Genomic DNA, 8,752 nt, shown 5'->3' with positions numbered 1-8,752 from the left:
TGTCAACAGTCATCTAGCTTCACCCTCACGACAAGCTTATCAGCAGGGTGGCCGACTGGCCTGCTTCCCCTGGGCTGAGGGGGCTCCTGAAAGGCAGGACTGTCAGTTTCAAACTGGGGCAAGTTGGTCACCCCCGCCCCCAGGTCAGTTCACAATTGCATTATGACTTTCATTGCCCTGGGCACTTTTTCTTTGAAGGGCCCCTCCCACTGTCGTAGATTTCTGTGGGGCCCTCAAGATTCATTTTTCTTAATGGTATGAGAAAAAAATTAAAAACTTTTCTTCAACCCTGAAGGTTCATTTTTTTCTTCTTCTGATTTTAAAAGAAATCAAAGCATCTTAGTGGGGGTTCTAAAAATATGATGTGTCCTCGTTACTGTGCCCACATGCCTCCTGGTCCTGCTGGACGCACTGGCTCGAGGTTATAATCTGTCATGATCCCCATTTCACTGAGATTTTAAGTAATTGCCAAATAATCAAACATCTAGAAAATAATGGAACCAGGACTTGAATTCATGCTGTCTCACTCCAGAGCCTGTCTTCTTTTTTTTTTAAAGATTTTATTTATTTATTCATGGTGGGGGGGGGGGAGGAGCAGCAGTGGCAGAGGGAGAAGCAGGCTCCCCGCGGAGCAGGGAGCCCGATGAGGGACTCGATCCCAAGACCCTGGGATCATGAGCTGAGCTGAAGGCAGATGCTTAACCAACTGAGCCACCTGGGCGCCCCCAGAACCTGTACTCGTAACTGCTGTGGCAGTGTTTTCAAACATTTTTGATGGGGACCCACAATAAGAAATAAATTTTGTAACACAATGCCATACACATACACACACACACACACACACACAGAGACACGTACAAATATAGCTGAATCAAAAGTTTCATGTAACAAATTTACACTTACTATACATCATTCACATTGATATTTTCTTTTCTACTTTTTTTGGTTTTATTTCATTTTTTAAAATGCCAGTTGCAGCCCAACAGAATTCATGAACCCTGTCAATATGTTGGGACCTACAACCTGAGAAACCTTGCACCCCACTCTAATACCATTTAATAATTTTTTTTTTAATGAATGTCGGCATAGGGACAGGATAGGGACATTACTTAATACAAATATTTTGAACCCAAAAACTATCAGTTTGTGGGGCGCCTGACTGGCTCAGTACAGCATGCAACTCTTGATCTTGGGGTCATGAGTTCAAGTCCCAACTTCAGAGTACAATTTACTTTAAAAAAAAAAATGCAAAGCCTCCTTCCAAATATCTGTACTCTGTACCATCCCACAGTGCCTACACCAGAAAAGGAATAAATTTTTATTATGTTATGTTTATCACCATACATTACATCATTAGTTTCTGATGTGGTGTTCCATGATTCATTGTTTGTGCATAACACCCAGTGCTCCATGCAGAGCATGCCCTCTTTAATACCCATCACCAGGCTAACCCATCCCCCCACCCCCTCCCCTCTAGAACCCTCAGTTTGTTTCTCAGAGTCCATCATCTCTCATGGTTCGTCTCCCCCTCCGATTCCCCCCCTTCATTCTTCCCTTCCTGCTATCTTCTTCTTTTTTTTTTTTTTTTTTTTTTCCATATAATGTACTATTTGTTTCAGAGGTACAGGTCTGTGATTCAACAGTCTTACACAATTCACAGCGCTCACCATAGCACATACCCTCCCCAATGTCTATCACCCAGCCACCCCATCCCTCCCACCCCCCACCACTCCAGCAACCCTCAGTTTGTTTCCTGAGATTAAGAATTCCTCCTATCAGTGAGGTCATATGATACATGTCTTTCTCTGATTGACTTATTTCACTTAGCATAATACCCTCCAGTTCCATCCACGTCGTTGCAAATGGCAAGATCTCATTCCTTTTGATGGCTGCATATATTCCATTGTATATATATATATCTTCTTTATCCATTCATCTGTCGATGGACATCTTGGCTCTGTCCACAGTTTGGCTATTGTGGACATTGCTGCTATAAACATTGGGGTGCACATACCCCTTCAGATCCCTTCATTTGTATCTTTGGGGTATATACCCAGTAGTGCAATTGCTGGATCGTATGGTAGCTCTATTTTCAACTTTTTGAGGAACCTCCATACTGTTTTCCAGAGTGGCTGCACCAACTTGCAGGAAAGGGAATAAATTTTTAAGGAAAAAAAAAACTATCAGTTTTATCTGTCTCTTTAACAACCGAACTAACATGAAAAGGAAATATGTGTCAGTTTAGAAAGACGATGTCAGTGGGTGATTAAATATACTAAAGTATCTGCTTTCTAGAAAGAATGGAATGTGCTAAGAGCTTTGATTTTATACTGTTTTGACTCGAATAAGTCTTCACATTCCATCCTTCTTCGGCAGTTTGTAAGGCTGAAAGGGCAGGAAACCCTGCTTCAGAAAATTCCTGAACCCAGGGGCTAACGTGAGACCGCTCAATCTCTTAGGTCTGTGTATGCCTGTTTCCTCCTTGATTAACCAAATATGAGCCTTTCACGGGGTTTCCTTCCCTGTGTACTAGAGGGAAATGTGAATTTCAAGCTGGCTAGGTAGATAAATAATTGTTACTAAACTAGATCTAAAAGGCAGATCAGGCAATGTAAATATACCATTGGGTTGATTTAAAATCCCTCTGACGCCTGTAGGACCTCTGAACCCCAAACAAAGATGCTAGATATTCTAAAGCGACGCTGAGGAGCTGGCCCCCCCATCTTTCTACGTTTGGGGACTGGGACCCTCTGATAACCAGCTGTATGCTCAAGGTCTAGACTTAACACTGGCACCAAAGAGCAATTGGTCAATAATGGATGAATAAAGCCCTGCATGAAGGAAGGAAGGAATGCTGGCATGATCTCAAATTAAGGAAATTCAGACCAAGAAGCCATAAAACCCAAGCTCTCAAAGGGTGGCTTAGAAAAGGAGGGGACACAAGAAGAGGAAGAGGAAAGAACATTGAAGACACAGAGACAGAGCATGGCATAGAGGGGAGGGCTCAGACTGGCAGGTAGGGGGCATAGGTTCTGGCCGTCTTGGTGTCTAGTTTGCTGTATGATTTTGGCCACAGCCTTCCCTTTTCTGAGCCTCGGATTCCTCAACTATAAACTGAGTCCTCTCTGCTCAGTGACATTAAAAGTTCCTTTCGGCTCCCAAATTTCACAATTCCCAGATCTGAACAACTGAAGGTCCTGACTCGGTCAGGCTATGCACGCAACAGTTATAGGTGGAAGGCAGAGAGGAGGGAATTTCCTCTTGGAATTTTAACATTAGAGAGGGGTCCTCATGCCCAAAGATGTGGGGACCTACATCTTCACTGGATGGCACTGCTTTCCTGGGGTTAGGGTTAGTAATCCCAGTTCCTGCACTAATTTGCCAGATATCCTAAGGAGAAGCCCCAGTGGGCACTGCATTCTTATGTTCCTAATTATAAGGACAACTGTATCAGGCATTGTGATAATTTTTTTTAATGTGCATGATCTCACTTTGTCCTCACAGCATCCTGTGAAGTAAGGACTATACTTTATTATGCTGCAGATGGACAGAGAAGGCTCAAGGAGATTAAGTGGCCCACCCTAAATCATTCAGGTGGGATGTAGTAGAGGTTGGATTTAAACCCAGCTGTATCTGCCTCCAGCATTCGTGTTCTTTCTAGGGCACCACGCTGTACAAGTCTGCTAATCTGCAAGAAATAAGCCCCCTCCCACCCCACCCATTTTGGCATATCAGGAGGATTAAGAGATATCCCACTGGACACTTTTTATTTCTTTATAATTTATAGAATACTTACTTTAAAAAAAAAAGATTTTATTTATTTATTTGACAGAGAGAGAGAGAGCACACAAGCAGGGGGAGAAGCAGGCTCCCCAATGAGTAGGGAGCCCATCAAAGGACTTGATCTCAGGCCCCTGGGATTATGATCTGAGCCAAAGGCAGATGCTCAACTGCCTGAGCCACCCAGGTGCCTTGTAGCACACTTCTTTAGGATTTATTTATTTGAGAGAGAAAGAGAGCGATTGGGGGGGGGGGGCGGGGAGGAGGAGAGAGAGAATCTCAAGCAGATTCCGCACTGAGCACAGAGCCTGATGTGAGGCTCCATCTCACAACCCTGAGATCATAACCTGAGCCGAAATCAAGAGTTGGCTGCTTAAAGACTGAGCCACCCAGGAGCCCCAATAGCACATTTACTTCTCAAAAGGGATCGAAGACAGCTCAAAATATTAAAACACATACTATAGGACAGTTTTTAAAAATTAGAGAATATAGAAATACACACACAAATGGATGCAGGTTTAAAAAAATGATAGAAACTGAGTAAGGTCTATAGTCTACTTAACAGGAATGTACCAAAGTCAATTTCCAGCATTGTTGTTGTGTTACAGCTATAGAAGGTGTCTCCTTTGGGGGAAACATTCACAAGATTTTGTACTATCTCTGCAACTTCCCGTGAGTCTATGCTATTTCAAATGACAAGTTTTAAAATTATATAAACAAATAATAAAAAGATTAAGAAATCAGAAATAATCTAGATAAGAAATAAATAATTTAGATGAGAAATAGCCTGGGATGGCATGTGGGGAGCTGCTAGCCCTCCACCCCAAAGCTTTCTTCTTCTCCCTGGGCACTCGGCCAGACAGATTTCCCAGGCTCCTTTGGAGTTAACAATAGTCACGTGACTGCATTTAGCCAATAGAAGGAGAGGAACGAACGGGAATCTTGCAAGCTGGTCTATAAAAACCTCCCAAATGCTTTCTTCCCTGCTCTTTCCCTGTATTAACTGAACACAGATGATGGCCAGAGTCTAAAAGTCGGTACCACATGAGTAGGGGGCATAGGTATGGGAGAAGCCTAAAGTGACTAATTACAGTGAGAGAAGCCTAAGTGACTAATTACAGGGCAGCGGAGAGCTCCCTACTGACCTTTCCACCTTGGGCTATTACAGGAGCAAGAAATAAATTTCTATTTGTTCAAACCATACACTCTTTATGTTTCCCCCTTTACATTCTTTTTTTTAAGATTTATTTATTTATTTGGGAAAGAGCGCACAAGCGGGGGTAGCGTCAGACAGGGAGAAGCAGCAGGGATCCTGACGGGGACTCGATCCCAGGACCCTGGGATCACGACCTGAGCTGAAGGCAGATGCTTAACGACTGAGCCACCCAGGCGTCCCCCTCCCCTTTGCATTCTTGAAACTATTGAGGACTCAAAATTTTTTACTTATGTAGGCAACATCCAGTGATATTTACTGTATGAAAAACTAAAACTGAAAAATAGAATACTTACTAATTGGTTTAAGAAGAATAGATCCATGACATGTTAACATAAATAGCATTTTTTATAAAAAATGTCTTCTAAAACAAAAAAAATTACATTTTTACAAATCTCTTTAATTTCTGGCTTAAAATAGAAGACAGGCTAGATTGTCATATCTGCTTCTGCATTTGATCTGTGACATAAATTGTTGTGGTTTAAGTCCATGAAAAATATCTAACCTCACACAGATATGTAATTAAAAAAGGAGGAATATTTTAATGGTTTTTTTTTCAGATAATTGTGAATATTCTCTTTATACCGCATCTAAACTCTACAAGTGATGGTTTCTTTTTTTTTTTTTTTTTAAGATTTTATTTATTTATTTGAGAGAGAGAGAGAAACAGCATGAGAGGGGATAGGGTCAGAGGGAGAAGCAGGTTCCCCGCTGAGCCGGGAGCCCAATGTGGGACTCGATCCCAGGACTCCGGGATCATGACCTGAGCCAAAGGCGGTCGCTTAACCAACTGAGCCACCCAGGCGCCCTATAAGTGATGGTTTCTTAAAGGTTGGTTGCAGTATGACATCTAAAACTGTATCAATGAACTTTTCATATTCTGTAAAATTAAAATGTGCTGGTTTATTTTGTACTTTGAATGGATCTTTTACCCACGCGTGATTTTATAACATCATCCATTGGTCATTTGGAAAACAGTGATCCACCGAGCCATGCAGATCTTCCAGATGTTGACACATTTTAATTCACAACATTTTAAAAATCACATGTGTTAGTATCACCACCAATATTTTTTTTTTTAAGTCTTTTAAGTATTGGGAAGGTGTAAAGTACAAAATGGCAGGTATTAATTTTCCAAAATTCTAATTTTCACTTAAAAGCCTGAGTGTTATCACTGGCAACAAACACTAGCATTTGTTTTCCTTAAAGTAACAGGCTTGCTTCCTTCAAGAACATGTTTGTCCAGTCCCCGAGGCTAAATTATGAGCTTTTCAGTCAATCCTTCTAGTAAAACTGAAGTTCCATGGAAAAAGCCTCTAGTTCATTCAGCTCACAACTCGGTTAGGTCAGGGCTCTCCACTGAGACGACAGGAGCGCACTTCGGTGTGCAAGAGCAGTGCTTTATGAACACTTTCGTTCAGCCACACAGAATGTTGAAAGGATGGGTAGTCAGGGGTCACAGGTGAATAACATTAAGAACTTTTACTGCTCATCAAGGACATGCTTAAGGGAAGCTGGCGTTTCTTTTCACGCAAGTGCACGAGGAAAAGAATCTAATGCCCACCAGAACCACGGGACAGTTAGTGCCATTGTCTGGATTCATCCTGAGGCACCACCATAGCTTTTGAGCCATTAATGCAAATATAAACACAGAGGAAAGGGCAAAGGAAGTCGTAATATTATTATTAAAAGAGTTTCAGGGGCGCCTGGGTGGCTCAGTTGGTTAAGTGACTGCCTTTGGCTCAGGTCATGATCCAGGAGTCCCAGGATCGAGTCCCGCATCGGGCTCCCTGCTCAGCGGGGAGTCTGCTTCTCCCTCTGACCCTCCCCCCCCATGCTCTCTCTATCTCATTCTCTCTCTCAAATAAATAAATAAAATTTAAAAGAAAAAAAAAGAGTTTTGGGGTGCCTGGGTGGCTCAGTCGGTTAAGCGTCTGCCTTCAGCTCAGGTCATGATCTCAGGGTCCTGGGATCGAGCCCCACATTGGGCTCCCCACTCAGCATGGAGTCTGCTTCACCCTCTGCCCCTCCCCCACCCCGCTCGTGCTCTCTCTCTCTCTCTCTCTCTCAAATAAATAAACAAAATCTTTTTTAAAAATTAAATTAAAAAAAAAAAGGTTTTCAACCTCATGGATTCCCTTAAATAGTTGGGAAAGCACTTCACCCCCCCAGAGTTCCTCACACCATTCTCCAAGAGTCACCCAGGAAAGGATGCACAGCCTTAAACTGACACATTTTTTTTCCTCTTCCTCATTTGTTGTTTCAGCTTGGCCATTGGCAGGCCCTAAAAAACATGCATTCAGGGCTAACACATTTGGCTTCCTTTGATACCTTCAGAAGACTGAAAATAGAAGCTAGATTATAACCATTATCTTTCCCCTTCTCTGATGACCTGGTCTTTAAAATGACATTTTGGTATATTTTAGTCCTATTTTATGAAGTTTTCTCTTTTTTTTTTTCTCTTTCTGTCTGCCTGCCTGCCTGTCTGTCATTTTTACATGTCCTGGTATTCTTAATAATGGTGCTGTCCCCAAATCATCAGGATTTCTGAATTTCATAACAGAAATTCCAGCAGTCCCAAAGGCTTCTGGGAAATTCTTGACCTGAAAGAGAAAGGAATGTCCCTTCTCTGGGAAAGCTGCCTGATTATGTCTATCCGATTAAAATGGCCACGTGCAGCAAGGTCACAAGATCAAGGGAGCCCTACAGATGGGAATTCCAGACCCTTCCCATTCCTCTATGCTATAGTCCCCCCCACCTGAAGAGATTTCATTTTTTCTTTTTTCTGCTCTTTTCCTATTTCCATCTTTCTAACTCCTTCCTGGAGCCCAGACTGACCCACTGAATTTGACTGTTCCCTCTCCTTCTTGGTTAAACTATGAAAATCTCATAAGATTCTATTACTTAATCCTCTGGTATTTGTTATCTAAGCTTTACTATATACTTTTTTGTGTTTAATTATTCTTGTTGGTTTGGGAATTTGACTTGAACTGGTGGTATTTGCTACTCTTCGTCTCATATGCTGCCAGTTTTCTTGAAGGATTTTTAAATTAAAAGCCATAATCAACTCCTCACCTTTGCACCTTGTGGAAGATGCTTTCTGTGATGTCACTGAGGCTCACTTGACCCCTTCCTGAGACCCCCTCACCCACCTTTTAGAATGGGACCTGGCAGCCATTTTTGTTATCAGTGGCCCTGCCCATCCCAGACCATAGCTGATTGGACCAAGGGTGGACACCTGACTCAAGCAGGTCAATCAGAAGTTTTTCTCCCAAGAATGTGCTGTTGGGCCTCAAATACATGAGTCAGATTTTGCTGGTTGCTTGACTCAAAGATGGGTCCGCTCAGGAGCTATGGGTGGGCAGAAAAATCAAGAAGGCTGGTCTACTGAGAGGGAGCAGGAAGCAGATATGCAGAGAGGAGGAGAGATAGAGACCTCGCAGCTTTGGCAGGTCAGATGAAATCTCTACTTTGGTTTCCAAAGTCTGTCCAGCTCCTGGTCCCAGGCCTTGGGAGACCCTGTTTCCTGTGGGTTCCAGGAAAGTCCCTGTGGGCTCCAGAAAACTACCCCTTTTTGCCTAATCTAGCTCCATTTTGACCAAGACCCACATGATCCCTCCTATCCATCAGGTATCCTTCAAGACTGAGCACAAATATCCCCTGCCCGGAGAGCCTTCCCTGTGCTTTCAGCAGAGTGACCATGTCTTGCCCAGGATTTCTGTACTGCCACAGTCCCCTGCATGACCACAGTCCCCTGCA

Source organism: Phoca vitulina, unplaced genomic scaffold (assembly GCF_004348235.1).
Source record: "Phoca vitulina isolate PV1807 unplaced genomic scaffold, GSC_HSeal_1.0 scaffold10, whole genome shotgun sequence".
Lineage (NCBI taxonomy): Eukaryota > Metazoa > Chordata > Mammalia > Carnivora > Phocidae > Phoca > Phoca vitulina.
The sequence above is the reverse complement of the archived record's forward strand: the minus strand, read 5'-3'. Positions refer to the sequence as shown.